The sequence below is a fragment of the Zonotrichia leucophrys genome, chromosome 7 (assembly GCF_028769735.1).
Source record: "Zonotrichia leucophrys gambelii isolate GWCS_2022_RI chromosome 7, RI_Zleu_2.0, whole genome shotgun sequence".
NCBI lineage: Eukaryota > Metazoa > Chordata > Aves > Passeriformes > Passerellidae > Zonotrichia > Zonotrichia leucophrys.
Genome location: NC_088177.1, coordinates 3,934,261 through 3,946,981, shown reverse-complemented (window position 1 = coordinate 3,946,981; position 12,721 = coordinate 3,934,261). Strand labels below are relative to the sequence as shown.

Here is a 12,721-nt window from a genome sequence, read left to right as displayed (position 1 = left end):
AAACTGTCTCATTCCAAGCCCCCTGCCATGGTCAGGGACACCTCCCACTATCCCAGGTTGCTCCAAGCTCTGCCCAACCTGGTCTTGGACACTTTGAGGGATGGGGGAGCCACAGCTTCTCTGGGCAACCTCTGCCAGGATCTCACCACTCTCACAGGGAATAATTCCATTCCAATACCCCATCCAACAGCCCTCTGCCAGTTGAGGCCATTCCCCCTTGTCCTGTCCCTCCATCCCTTGTTCAAAGTCCCTGTCCAGCTCTCCTGCAGCCCCTTTAGGCACTGGAAGGGGCACTGAGGTTTCCCTGGAGCCTTCTCCAGGCTGCACCATCCCAGTTCCCCCAGCCTTTGGTCACAGACCTAACCCTGGCTGCTGGTGGCTCCTCCGAGGCACACACACAGTCCCGTCAGGATGTACTTTTAAATATTTACACATGGGAAAAGCTGAGGCAGAAACAGGTTAAGGGATTTTTCCTAAACTACCAAGTTGTGACTGCATTGAAAGGACTGATTTACCAACCCAAATTTAACTAAGATATTTTGAAAAATTACTGCTGCTAAGACAAATTGCTTGAGGTGTGAGAGGTCAGGCTACCTAGGCAAGCTCTATCCCCCTGCCTGTCTTTAATCTCCTGGCCAACCATCCACTCACTGCACCATTTCTGTTTCTGAACAGGTTTCCTCCTCAGTTTTCAACCCTTATAAATCTGATCTGTCATTGCAGAATTCCTAATAATATTAGATAAAACTCCACCGATTTCTCTCTGGAATATACTCTTTAATATCTTTTATTTAAGACATGTGTGTGCAATCAATTCCATGGTATTTACTTGTATTACACACACAGTATTCATCATCTTGACAATTTTTAAAAGTTTTAGAACACCATTTCACTTAACAGTTTGAAAAAAAAAAAAAGAGAGAGAGAGAGAGATTTATTTGATGGTTAACTTTGGAACAAGTTATCTGCATTAACTTCCATTGTTTTGGCATAAAGTAGTTCTGTATATTTTACTAACAACAGTGGAGACATGATAAAAGATGTAGGCAGAGAGCCATAAACAGCTCTTGCTGCAATCCATGGTGCTCGTGGAAAGGCATTAATTTTTGGACTTTGATTGGAAGACGTCTCTGTGCTCAGCCACTTGGATTTTGCTAAATACAACCACGAATAAAACCTTGTACCTGAGGAGAACAATTTCTACGGCAGAAAGGCCGTTGTAAATCATGTGTAGCATAAACTTGTCCACATGATTGGAATGATATAATGGATATTGGAGTCCCTAACCACCAGCTAATGTTCTTTATGACACTTAAATAAATGACCTGAAAATAAACTAATAACAACACAAAGTCATCTAAACCTGTTCTTGTGCATTTCCCAGAAGCATGCTGGGAAAAGACAGTGTCTAGTTAGTGCATTTTTTGTGTTTATGTTTTCCTCAGCACATTTTTGCTCCTCCAGACTCACATTAATTCTTCTTTTCTGCCACCTTCCAGAGGTATCTCTCCATCCAGTACTTGCTCAGATCTCAGTCATTTAAAACATCAAGAGCTTGCAGAACTTCTACATCACCATGATGGTTATGGAGAAGCAAGGTTGGAGCAGGAGCAGACACAGGCTGGAAATAGAAGCTATAAGAAAGACTGTTTTAAATTTTTATATTTTTTATCGTAAGTTGGTGAAGCACTACACAGGCTGCCCAGAGCAGCTGTGGCTGCCCCTGGATCCCAGGAAGTGTCCAAGGCCAGGGTGGACAGGGCTTGGAGCACCCTGGGATAGTGGAAGGTCTCCTTGCCCATGGAAGGGAGTCAAATGAAATTATCTTTAAAGTCCTTTCTAACCCAAACTACTCCATGATTCTATAAAACCACCTAGAGAGCTACCACAGCAGAGAAGTGGGATTTCATTTTTGAGAAGAACACATAATTTTCCTCAATCTTAGTTACAAAAGACACCAGTCATGCAAGAAAAATTCTATTTTAAATATGGGAGAAGCATTTTATTATTACTAACTTGTTGTAATGAGCTCTTGCACATGTGAAACTTTCCAGAAAAAGAATTATCATCAAAGCTTACAAATATTAATACTTTCAAAAGATTCCAAAAGGTACTGTTCCTTATATTTAAAAAAACATGGAAACTATTTTACTTTTATGCATAACTCACATATATTTAAACACTAAGTAGTTCCCTATTTCTGAACTGAAAGTTCAGAACAAACAGTGAGGACTTAGATATCTAATTTTAGTATGGCAACTTGTTTTCAAATTTCTTTTATTTATTCAGATTTTTGAGGCTCTCCAACACATTGAACAGTCAATTTTAAAACTTTACGAAGGCTCTACAAAGAGTAAGCCTTGAAAACTTTCCCTTTTTTCATACTGGGTCTAGATGTTTAGTTAAAAAGATGGGTTAAATATTAAACCAAGTTCATATGTAATAAAAATTCAATATCCTGAAATTCAGAGTTTCAATCTAAATATTTGCTACTGTGAGTAACAGATTCTTTAAGTCACAACCTATATATTATATATTTTCTTTTCATTTATGCCACAAAACCCCGCTCTGAAGAAATCCATGTACTTTTCCTTGAAGCAGAAATGTGTTTTTCCCACACACGTTTCTTTTTTGTGATATGTTGCCATGTTCCACCGTATGTGTTTATTCACTGCACTTTATTTGCCCTAATGAAAAGTTATTTATGGGGGTTGGTTTCTTTTCCATGGCACCAAGAGTCACTTTGTGCACCATTTTATTAAAAACAACAACAAAAAAAAAGAGATGGAAGGGCCATGATGTCACTGCTCGATGAATAGAAACCACATTAGAAAGATGAACTGGAGTGCTGGTTTAGGTTAGACCAAATTACACAACTGCCTCAAGAGACTGCAAGGATGGATGGAATAAATAAATACATTTTTTAAAAGCAATAAAAATTGGCTCTTCTGTAAATGTAGTTACATTTGGGTGCAAAGTAAGAGTTCTGAAAGTGCAATGGATTTTGTTTTAATATTGCAATTAAAAAGTTTAAAAATTATAGAATTCTGGAGTGGTCTGAGTGGGAAGAGACTTTAAGGATTATCTCATTCCAACCCTCCTGCCATGGGCAGGGACACCTTCCATTGACCAGGTTGCTCCAAGCCATGCATACCTATTACTGACCAAGCACTGTAGAAATACAGAAGTTGTTTTTTCAAAGCTCACAAATTTTGCTGATTATATTCTAAGAAATAAAGTAAAAAAAAAAAAAAAAAAAAGGAGATTTTTGGGTGCCAAACTAGAACAGACAACAACTCCATTAGTATATGCTTACTGATACATAAAATCATACATTTATATTTTATCTTTAATATTATGAATTAGTTGATAACAATAAAACTGATGCTGTTTATATTTAGCTACTTCTCAAAAGACTGCAAAAAATTACAAAACTGGAAGAATAGTCAAAGTTCATTTTTAATTTTTTTTTTCCTTCAACTACTGTCACATTTTGCCCTACAGCAAAAAAAAAATGTTGCTGAGTGCGGTCAGGTGCCCTGAAGCTGTACTACAGTTCAAACCCAAAAGCCTGAAAGAAGATCCCCAATATTCAGGGAATTTGATATTAGGGTTTATTGAAGTTGTCACATACTTTCGGGGATCTAATTTCACTTTCTGATCTTCAGCAATGGCTGTAATTCTTCATTCAGAAGAGGGAAGAGATTACTTGTCAGCAGTAATCTCTAACACAGATAATGCCATATAAATATTAGGGGCTTATAAGCATGGACAAGGATTAGGAGCAAAGAGAGAGAACAGAAAGAAAACTGAACAGAGCCAAGATTAAGCACTGGGAAGGGCATCGCAAAAGAAAATCCAAGGTCTGAGGCTCAGCTTGTCTTCCCACAGCAGAATGTGCCTGCTCCTGGGTACAATAAGCATGGTTTACACTGATTTCCCTGCTTAAAAACTGCAGGAATTTCATATTCCTCTGAACATGAAATTTTATTTGAGGTGTGATCATTGTCTTCTCTTTCCCATGACAGAGGAGGAATCACGGAGTTTGCAAGGCCCATGCAGCTGGACAGGTTGCTCAAGAACCTCCTCCAGTCAAATTCTTACTCTCACCAAAGGCCAAGAATGCAGTTTGCACATGCAGATATTAAATAACAACAGTATGGGAGAGAGCTGAAGCTGACCAGGACATCTTCCTTCCTGGCCAGAGTGCAGAATTGGTGTGTAACCTAGACAATAGCTAAAACAGGGAGGGACATCACAAGGTCTGACTTATTTCTGATAAAATAGCCAAAATAATGCTGGTTCAGCAACAAATTTCCTGAATGCAACAACCCTGACACTGCAGTGGGTGCCTGATTAGCCGGCAGGATCCAAAGGTGGTTCTGGGGAAACAGAGGCTGGATCCAGACCAACCATGGGCACTTGGCTTGGACCCAACCTGGTCCATGTGAGTGGGCAAGAAAGATGAGGAAAGCAAGAGAGATCTCAATAGTAAAGAGACAAGAAGGCCAACAGGAAAAATCTCTTTCTTCAAATTGTATCTTCCACTTGTTTTTCCAAATAATTTCTGAGTGAAATCACTCAATATCCAACATCCACATTTGACACTGTCAAAAATTCCTACTTCTAATTAACAGTTACGCTTTTCTTTCCAATCTATTTAATTCAACAACACTCCTATTTTTTAATGCTCAAACATGTCATACCTGTAGGTCAAACTAAGGAGGATGCTCAAACTGACCTCTCAACCTTCCCCTCAGTGTTACAGTTGAATTTTTAACATTAAGGTCTCTGTGCCAGGTGTACTCTAAAGCCCACACCCCAGAGGACCAGGATTGTAACAAAAGTGTTCTTCAACTCTCATTCACAGAATGGCCTGGAAGGGACCTCAAAAACAAGTTCCAACACCCTGTCATGGTCAGAGACACCTTCCACTATCCCAGGCTGCTCCAGCCTGGCCTTGGACATTTCAGGGATAGGGCAGCCACAGCCTCTCAGGGCAGCCAGCGCCAGTGTGCCAAAAATTATTCCCCAAAGTCCATGCAGAACTCTAGCCTGCAGTGAAACAGGCAAAGTGAAAGGCAAAGTTCTCTTTGACATCAAATAAGACTGTTTGACCCTAAATATATTATTTCTGAGTTCATGTCTTTAATTCTCTGAAGTCCTTTAACGGTGACTACAAGAATCTCTGCAGTTATAATTTCTGTGTCCATCATTCTCCAGAAATGGAATGATGGTAATTTAAGAGCTCCTCAGAAAGATGGTAATGAACTAAAATACATATTTTATAGTGCAGGTGAAAATAACTTATGTGTTTTTTGTGCAAGATATGAATACATGCATTAATTAATAGTTCAGAAAAAAAAAGTAATTTTCTCTATAATTAAACACTATGACCATGTAGATCTGCTGCACCAATGACACAAAGTAACTTTTGGAGCTCCAAGAATCCTCTTGATAACCACTGCCAGAAATTAGAAATTGTTGACTTAAATTCTGCTTTAGCAGAAGTTCAAAAGAATGAATTGGACTATGGGGAAAAAAAGTTAGGCTTCTGAGAATTGCAAGGTTTTTAAGGCTCTTTAGGATTCTAAAGGATTGGTCATGTTCATTAGTGTTTCCTTAAACAGAAAAAAACCAAAACTAGCTGAGCTCTCAAGTACTTATTTAGAGAATGCAAATTTCAGAGTTCTACCCAATACACTATCCCCTTGCTAAACAAAACTGGAAATGGGTGTTTGAAAACTGGTACCACACCTGAAATATTTTTTTTTCCTTTTAATTAAACTAAACCCAGGATCTTATAACATATAATTTCCTGGCTTTTGGAACTACTTCTAATCAGGATATAGGGGATGAATGTCCCCTTTAACTAGGCTGCTTTGCAACATACACAATGCAGAAGGGAGTGCTAGCATAACACTTCAATAGTTAAGTGACTTTATGAGAAAAATACTTCCAAATGTTTCCTAAAACCTTCCAAACCGCACCAAAGAACATTATCGTAATATTATGTTTCCCCATGGCCTCCAATATTTAGGCTTGCTATTCTCGAAATGATACTTGGATGAAAAATACAAGTTTATGTAATGTATAAATTGTTCCTAGAAGTAAAGCTGCCTTTAAAATTACTCTGTATAGATGTCAGATATTTTACATTTTCAATAGCCTTTCTGTATTAATTGGAGCAATGGCCTGCTGGTGCTTTGGGCAGCACAGGAATAATCTGTATTTCAGAACTGAGCAGCCACCCTGTGATCTTATTCCTAGCAAACACTGAAAACAATAACTGTCCTAACCGATTACATATCATGTTACCCTTAATAGATATCCATATTTCTTGCACAGTATACATAATCCACATAAACTGTACACCATATATCAATACCATATTCCAGCGAATCCACCATCAAAGAGTTCGTTTATGGTAGGTTTTCATTTGACTCGGGGTTGTAACGTTCTGTGCAATCATAAGCAAACCATTTCAGGGATTTTGTCAGCAAGCTGCTTTTTGGCAGATTATTGGCAGTACATATTGGCAGCAAACTAGTGCAACTAAGCCCTTCTTATAACTTACAGGTAAATAATGATTTTAATAAATTTATGTAAAATGTTCCACTTGGTTACATCTGGTTTTGATAATTCACTCGCCTGCGCAAATGCAAATTTCTGCACGCTTCTCAGGAAAACACATACTTCACCTGAACTATTCAAGGTTTTCTCAGGTACCCTAAGAAATAAATAGGCAATGAAGCCTGCTTTCACATGAAGGTTTAACTGAAAAAAACACAGGGAAATTAATTAAAAATAATAACTGTATGCACCCCAAAATTTTAACCACACTTTGTCAGTAATACAGTATTCAAATGGTAAGAAAAATGCATTTTTTTCCTGTTGTGGAGCTATCCCAGCCACAGGGCATTCCAGTAAACTGGCTCTGCCCCTCAGGACCTGCTAACGCAGAGACTTTGACCTCCATTTGAAAATGTGTTACTATATTAATTTGCATTTTGCTTTTGCACTACAACTGAAGTTTAAATGTATAGCATTTCTATCTCAACCAGGCAGTGTGGACTAGAGGAAATTCCAAGTTCTAACCCCAGCTTTGACAGTAGGTCCCAATCTCATTTGTTGTTCAAACACCAGAAGCCTTCAGTTTTGCTCTGAAAGGATCACGTTTTTGTCAAAAAGCTCTAAAAATATGAATACTATTAGTAGCAGTGTCATTACAGGACAGTGTCCACAAAACCCTTGGACTCCCTTCTGGTATAAATCAGGAGGACAGTGATGCTGATCTATGATCCCTGATCATCTGGCTTCCAGCATCTGGGTGCCAGAAGAATCCCTGGGGAGCCACAGTCCCTGGAAATTCAGTGAAATGCTGGTGGCCCATCACTGAGCTACCTGTGACATTAAAAACTGTCCACGTCCTCTCTGCTTGTGGATACATCTCAAAGTTATATTAAATAACTGCTTTGAATGGGGCCTGTAATGAACAGGCACCATTGATGATCAGATTTTACTTGTGCACATTTCAGCCTAGAACTTGCTGTTTCTAAGTGTTTGTTCACTCATGGATTCAGCAGTTTAGGATTTTGTAAGTCTAGACAATGTGGTTAAAACCTCTCAACAAATTCTTGTTGAGATCTATTGGACACACTGTTACAACTTGATGTTTCTATAGTGGACTTGCTTTTAATTTGATCTGTTTCAAGGATTCAGCATCCTTCCAGCATGTTGGAAACCTAAGGGCATATATTTGTATTGTTTAAAGGCAGGAAATTCTGTGAACTGAAATGAGAACATATCCCTTTTGCCTTTATGGACTTTTGTTATTTTCTTTTCCTTTTGGGGTTTTTAGAAACAAAACCAGTGAAAGCCGAAAGTTTGAACAATAGAAAATTACTTTCAAGGGGGGAAAAAATGTAAAATACCAAGTATACTTTTATAACTTTATTCATACACTTTGTATATATGTAAATTGCAGTTATCCAAGCATCAGAAAATACCATTCACAGCAGGGCCTTATATTGCAGCAGGATCATACTGGTTTTGTCATAAAAGACTGTGGACTTTGCTGTTTTATTCCTTTACTACCTTGTATTAACTTGTACCCCACTGACTTCATGACAGAGCTGACTTGTTTCATGCTAACCACAGAACTAGGGCAATCACATTCCTATTGTAGGGAGGGAAACTACCAATCTTTGCAGCTTTTTAACTCCCTGGCCAAAGAATCCCACAACCTTCATTTAATTGATACAAAACAAAAAAAGTAGGTCTGAATTCTGGGATAGGAAATGAGAACTGGTGGAAGATGAGCAGGGACATATAAACTGCTCAATTTAAGAGTTGGGCAGATTCTGCTCAAATTAAGAGTTGGGTAGATACTAGTTTTAGGAGAACTGCAGTAGCAAACTTTTTTGCATTAGTTCTGAACTGCTTAGGGAAGGACTGGAGGCAGAGTGGCTGCATTAGGAGGGAGACCTGATCCCAGCAGGATGCTTCAATCCCAGGGCAGTGCTGCACAAACACATCCTTGATGCTCCTGGTGCTCAAAGTACCTTTATTGCACACAATGAATTAGACTGCACTGCTTTATAAGAAGAGGGTTATAGGTTATAGCCATGGTTATGGCTCTCTGGAACACTCCTGCCTTGTGACAGAGTGCAGAGAGCCAACTAAGCCTGCAAAAAAACAAAAAACCAAACTTGCTGGAGGACAGCTCATGTGCCACAGGCTCAAGTGCAGCCATTTCAGGAAGCGCCTGAACACTTTCCCAGCAGTGCTCCTCACGAGCTGACTGCTCCTATCACACAGCTAAATATAAATTACAGAGGGATGCAAAGCCTGGGAGAGACATTTGACACCCGAGACTCAGCTTGGCCGCTGGATCTCTCCTAGCTAGTGTTTCTTCACTTGTTAATCCCTCTTCCTGGGCAGCAGCAATTATGACACTGCTGAACTGCAGGACTTGGGTTTATTTGCTTTCATTTGGCACAGTGCTTTGTGCCCAGCTCCTCTGCTCTGGGAGGTTGCAACAGCTAAAGCAGGGATCACAATGGGACACCATCAGTCAGCAGAATAAACAGCTCAGCTGCTTCAGGGGAGTCAAAGAGGAGAACTAATCTTGCTAAGAGATTTGAAAGAGCACAAGGAAGTGGTTTTACATGAAGTGCCCACAATGATGGCTTCCAAAGGAACGTTCCTGACCATCAGCCCTGGGGAATAAAGAGCTGCAGGGTGCTCATGTCCACCCATGGACCTGACTTTGACATAAAACTAATGGGATCCATAACTACCAGGTGTAACCCTCCTGTGCTCTTTCCTGCAGATGTGGGTGGTGAAGAGAAAGGCTTGGCCACCACCCAGACATCACAGGGCCCATCACCTCCCTGATGGAAAAAGCAGGGATCCTGAACCTAGCACCTATGAAAACCACCATTACCCCAACTATTCTTCCCCCTAAAACATTCTCACTCATTCAGCCTACACTAATTCAACAGTTTTGTCCAAGTACTCCAACAACAACTAACTCTATACTTTGAAACACTGCACTATACAGATGTTTAAATCATACACTCAACAAGCATATGCACAACCAACCAGAAGCCAATAGTTTACAGGTCCTGTATACCTTATTTTAAATTCTTCTGAAAGGGTAGTTAGGAGATTCTTAGGGCAAAAATGACGACTAAGTTCATGAACTGCCCAGAAAATTGGCTGTGACACCACTTATTAAAAGTTATTATAACTAGAAGGTCCAACTAAAAGGAGCAGATGCACTGTTTGCTAGGCTCTAGCTGCAGACAGAATTTTTGGTGCCGAGATCAAAAGAACAAGGTGTTCATATAAATGGCATTTTATTTTGATCCTATTATTCTATATGAGCTCGAAGAGAGATCAAAGGAAAAAGCACCCAGGTTTCACTATTAACACTTAACATAACCCCAGTTGGAAAATCCTTTCCAGATTGTTAGTGCAATTTAAAGCCCAGCACATTTTTGTTGCTCTGTTAGGTTAATACACCTGAAGGCATGGGTTTGATTCCTGGATCACCTTTTCCATTGTGGAAAATTGCTCCTGTTACATATAATTTCAGTTATTTTCATTTTTGTGGCAGCAAAGGCACCCTAGCTTTGGGGAATGCCCTGGTCTGGGTTGTACCCTCTGTCCTGGAGAGGCAGGCTGGCCTGAAGTGGTGACAATATATTACAGACTGTGCACGACAGTCAGGAAATTCAACACCATTGGAGTGAAGTACTAAAGTGTGGTTCAGCCCCTGCCAAAGCATACCAGCTTCCACTCAGAATGTAAACAAACCTAATGGGCCTTTCAAATATCTAAAAGTTCCTCCTGATAGCTGGCATGAATTAATGTGCTTTAATACGTTGCATTGCTTATTATGACATTATCCAGGACTACTACTATTAATTAATGGTTCTATTGCTGCTTTTAGCATCCAGCGGTGTTGTATAAAAAAAAATAATAACATATTGTATTTCCTGCAAAGCTGAAGTATGGTAATAAATTTTAATATTCATGCTTTGAATGAAAGCTTCTCATTGATGATTCAGTAACTTAGGGCAGATATTTAAGCATTTCCTTTCCAATGAGTTTTTTGACTTCTAAGACTGCAGAAACCTGCTAATACACAGGTATCACTTACCAGACTAACCCTGGAAAAATCAGCAATCAAAGAAAAAAAAGAAGTGCATATGTCCTTCTCTGCCTTGCCACCCCCTCCTCACTTGTTATTAAAGCACTTGTGTTAAAAAGTCATTCCAAAGTTTATTTTAAATGCAAAAAAGTGGGCACTAATCCCACAGGAGCTGGCTCAGCTACGGCCCACCATCTTGAACACATTCATTTTATCCAAATCTGTTCCAATGAGGGGGTTTTGGGTGGTTGTTTTGGGGTTGAGCTTTATTTTTGACCTAATAACAGCAGACTGTCAGAGGTGAGGAGATGGAAATGACTTTGGGGACTTGCACAGTCAACATTAAATACCTGCAGGTGAGCTGTGGCCTGGAATGAACACGACAATTATGGGTTAAACGAGATAAAAACGTGTCATGCACAGTCAGAACATGTTCATGTTACACACAGCAGCCAGCTGGCTATAAATCCAAGAAGTAAGCTGGAAGGCTTTGGAGTTTCAATGAATGAACACAGATATAAAGGGAAGAACGGTGGTTTGTCGCCATATGAATGGCTTTTAACTGAAAAGAGAGGATTGCTTTCACAAGGGTTTGCCAGAACAGCAACCTTGTTGAGATGAGGAAAAGAATAAGGATGATGATTGGGACATTCCATATATTTATATTTTCTATTTTGTTTTGAGGCAGAGGAGTCTGATTCAGCATGCCTGAACAATTAAGACGTGGCTTTACATACAGGTGTTCCAGTGAATAGGGACACAAGTTCTTTGACAATACCTCTGCAGCTGATGATCCATAAACAGGATTAGTCTGTTAATTCATTCCAGATTCAAATCCAAATGAGCTGAGCTGTGAGAAGCAATGGACTATTTTTCTTTCCACATTTCTAGCTCCAAGTAATGGTAGGCTATAACCTTCTGTACTCTGCATATGCATCACTGAACCTACGGTCAGCAACCCTACCTGTGCACAGATCCACCAGACCTAGGGCTGCTAAACCAACACCTGCCTGGCAGTACAGAGGATAAGAAAGGCCTTTCTGAGACACTCTCATTTTTTATTAAATAAAGCTGAATAGCAGAAGCTCCTGGATTATAGACCCAAAAAATGCCCTAGTAGGTTTTCATAAAAGGATGAGCCTGACTGACTTGGGATGATCCTGTGCATGGCCAGGAGTTGGACTTCTGTGACCCTTGTGGGTCTTTCCAACTCAGGATATTATTCACTGACTTTCCAGAAATCTAATTACCCCACTTGAACATTTTGGAATCTTAGCAAGATAAACTCTTGCTCTTTCTCCACCTAATGCAGGGGTAATTCCCTTCTGAATCCAAAAACAGAGCTCTGGCTCTTACAAACTCAAACATGAGCTAAACTTTAAAGGCATAAAGTAACTTCACACTCATAATCTCTGTTCATAGTAATTTGTATGTTCTATAAATTAAATATGTGTATATATATGTGTATATATATATATATATATATATTTACCTGTTTTTACAAAACTTTCCTGCTGTTTAAAAGTGGGTGTAAGCTCCTGGGTTTGATGTGCTCACTGCTGACAGAATCAGATGCAAACTGTAGGAAGGCTGATAACAGCTTTGCTCCCCAAAACCTTTCTCCTGTGTCTCTGGGCTGGCTGAATGGGAACTGAGAGGGGAAAGAACAAAGATTTGCTGTTCTTTACAGTCACGCAACGAAAGTGTAGGTTAAGCACAGGAAGTATTTGCAGATTCCAGATATTCTGTGGACCTTTGTTGCTTTTCCTTGCATTCAGATCTAATCTGAGCCCCTGCACAGAGCTGGACTTTCATGTTCTGAGGTCCTTCTCTAATAGAAAACCCAACCCACTGTGACAGGGCAAAGTGGACTCAAGAACTTCAGCTCTATGTAGGCATTTACTCGTGTTAATGCATTAAGGAAAAACGCTTTAACAAGAAGAGAAAGCTTAAAATCATACAAATAAATAAACAAACAAATTTAATACATACTCATAGTACAACAAGCCTACAGACTGCAAAGATACAGTTCTATATTTTAGAAAAAGTTTGGATTGACAG

General features: G+C 39.5%; 1 protein-coding gene across 6 annotated transcripts in view; it reads right to left on the bottom strand.

The window, feature by feature from the left end:
• Window positions 1-12,721, bottom strand: part of GTDC1 (glycosyltransferase like domain containing 1) — a 191,852-nt gene that overhangs the window by 57,573 nt on the left and 121,558 nt on the right. The window lies entirely within an intron of this gene.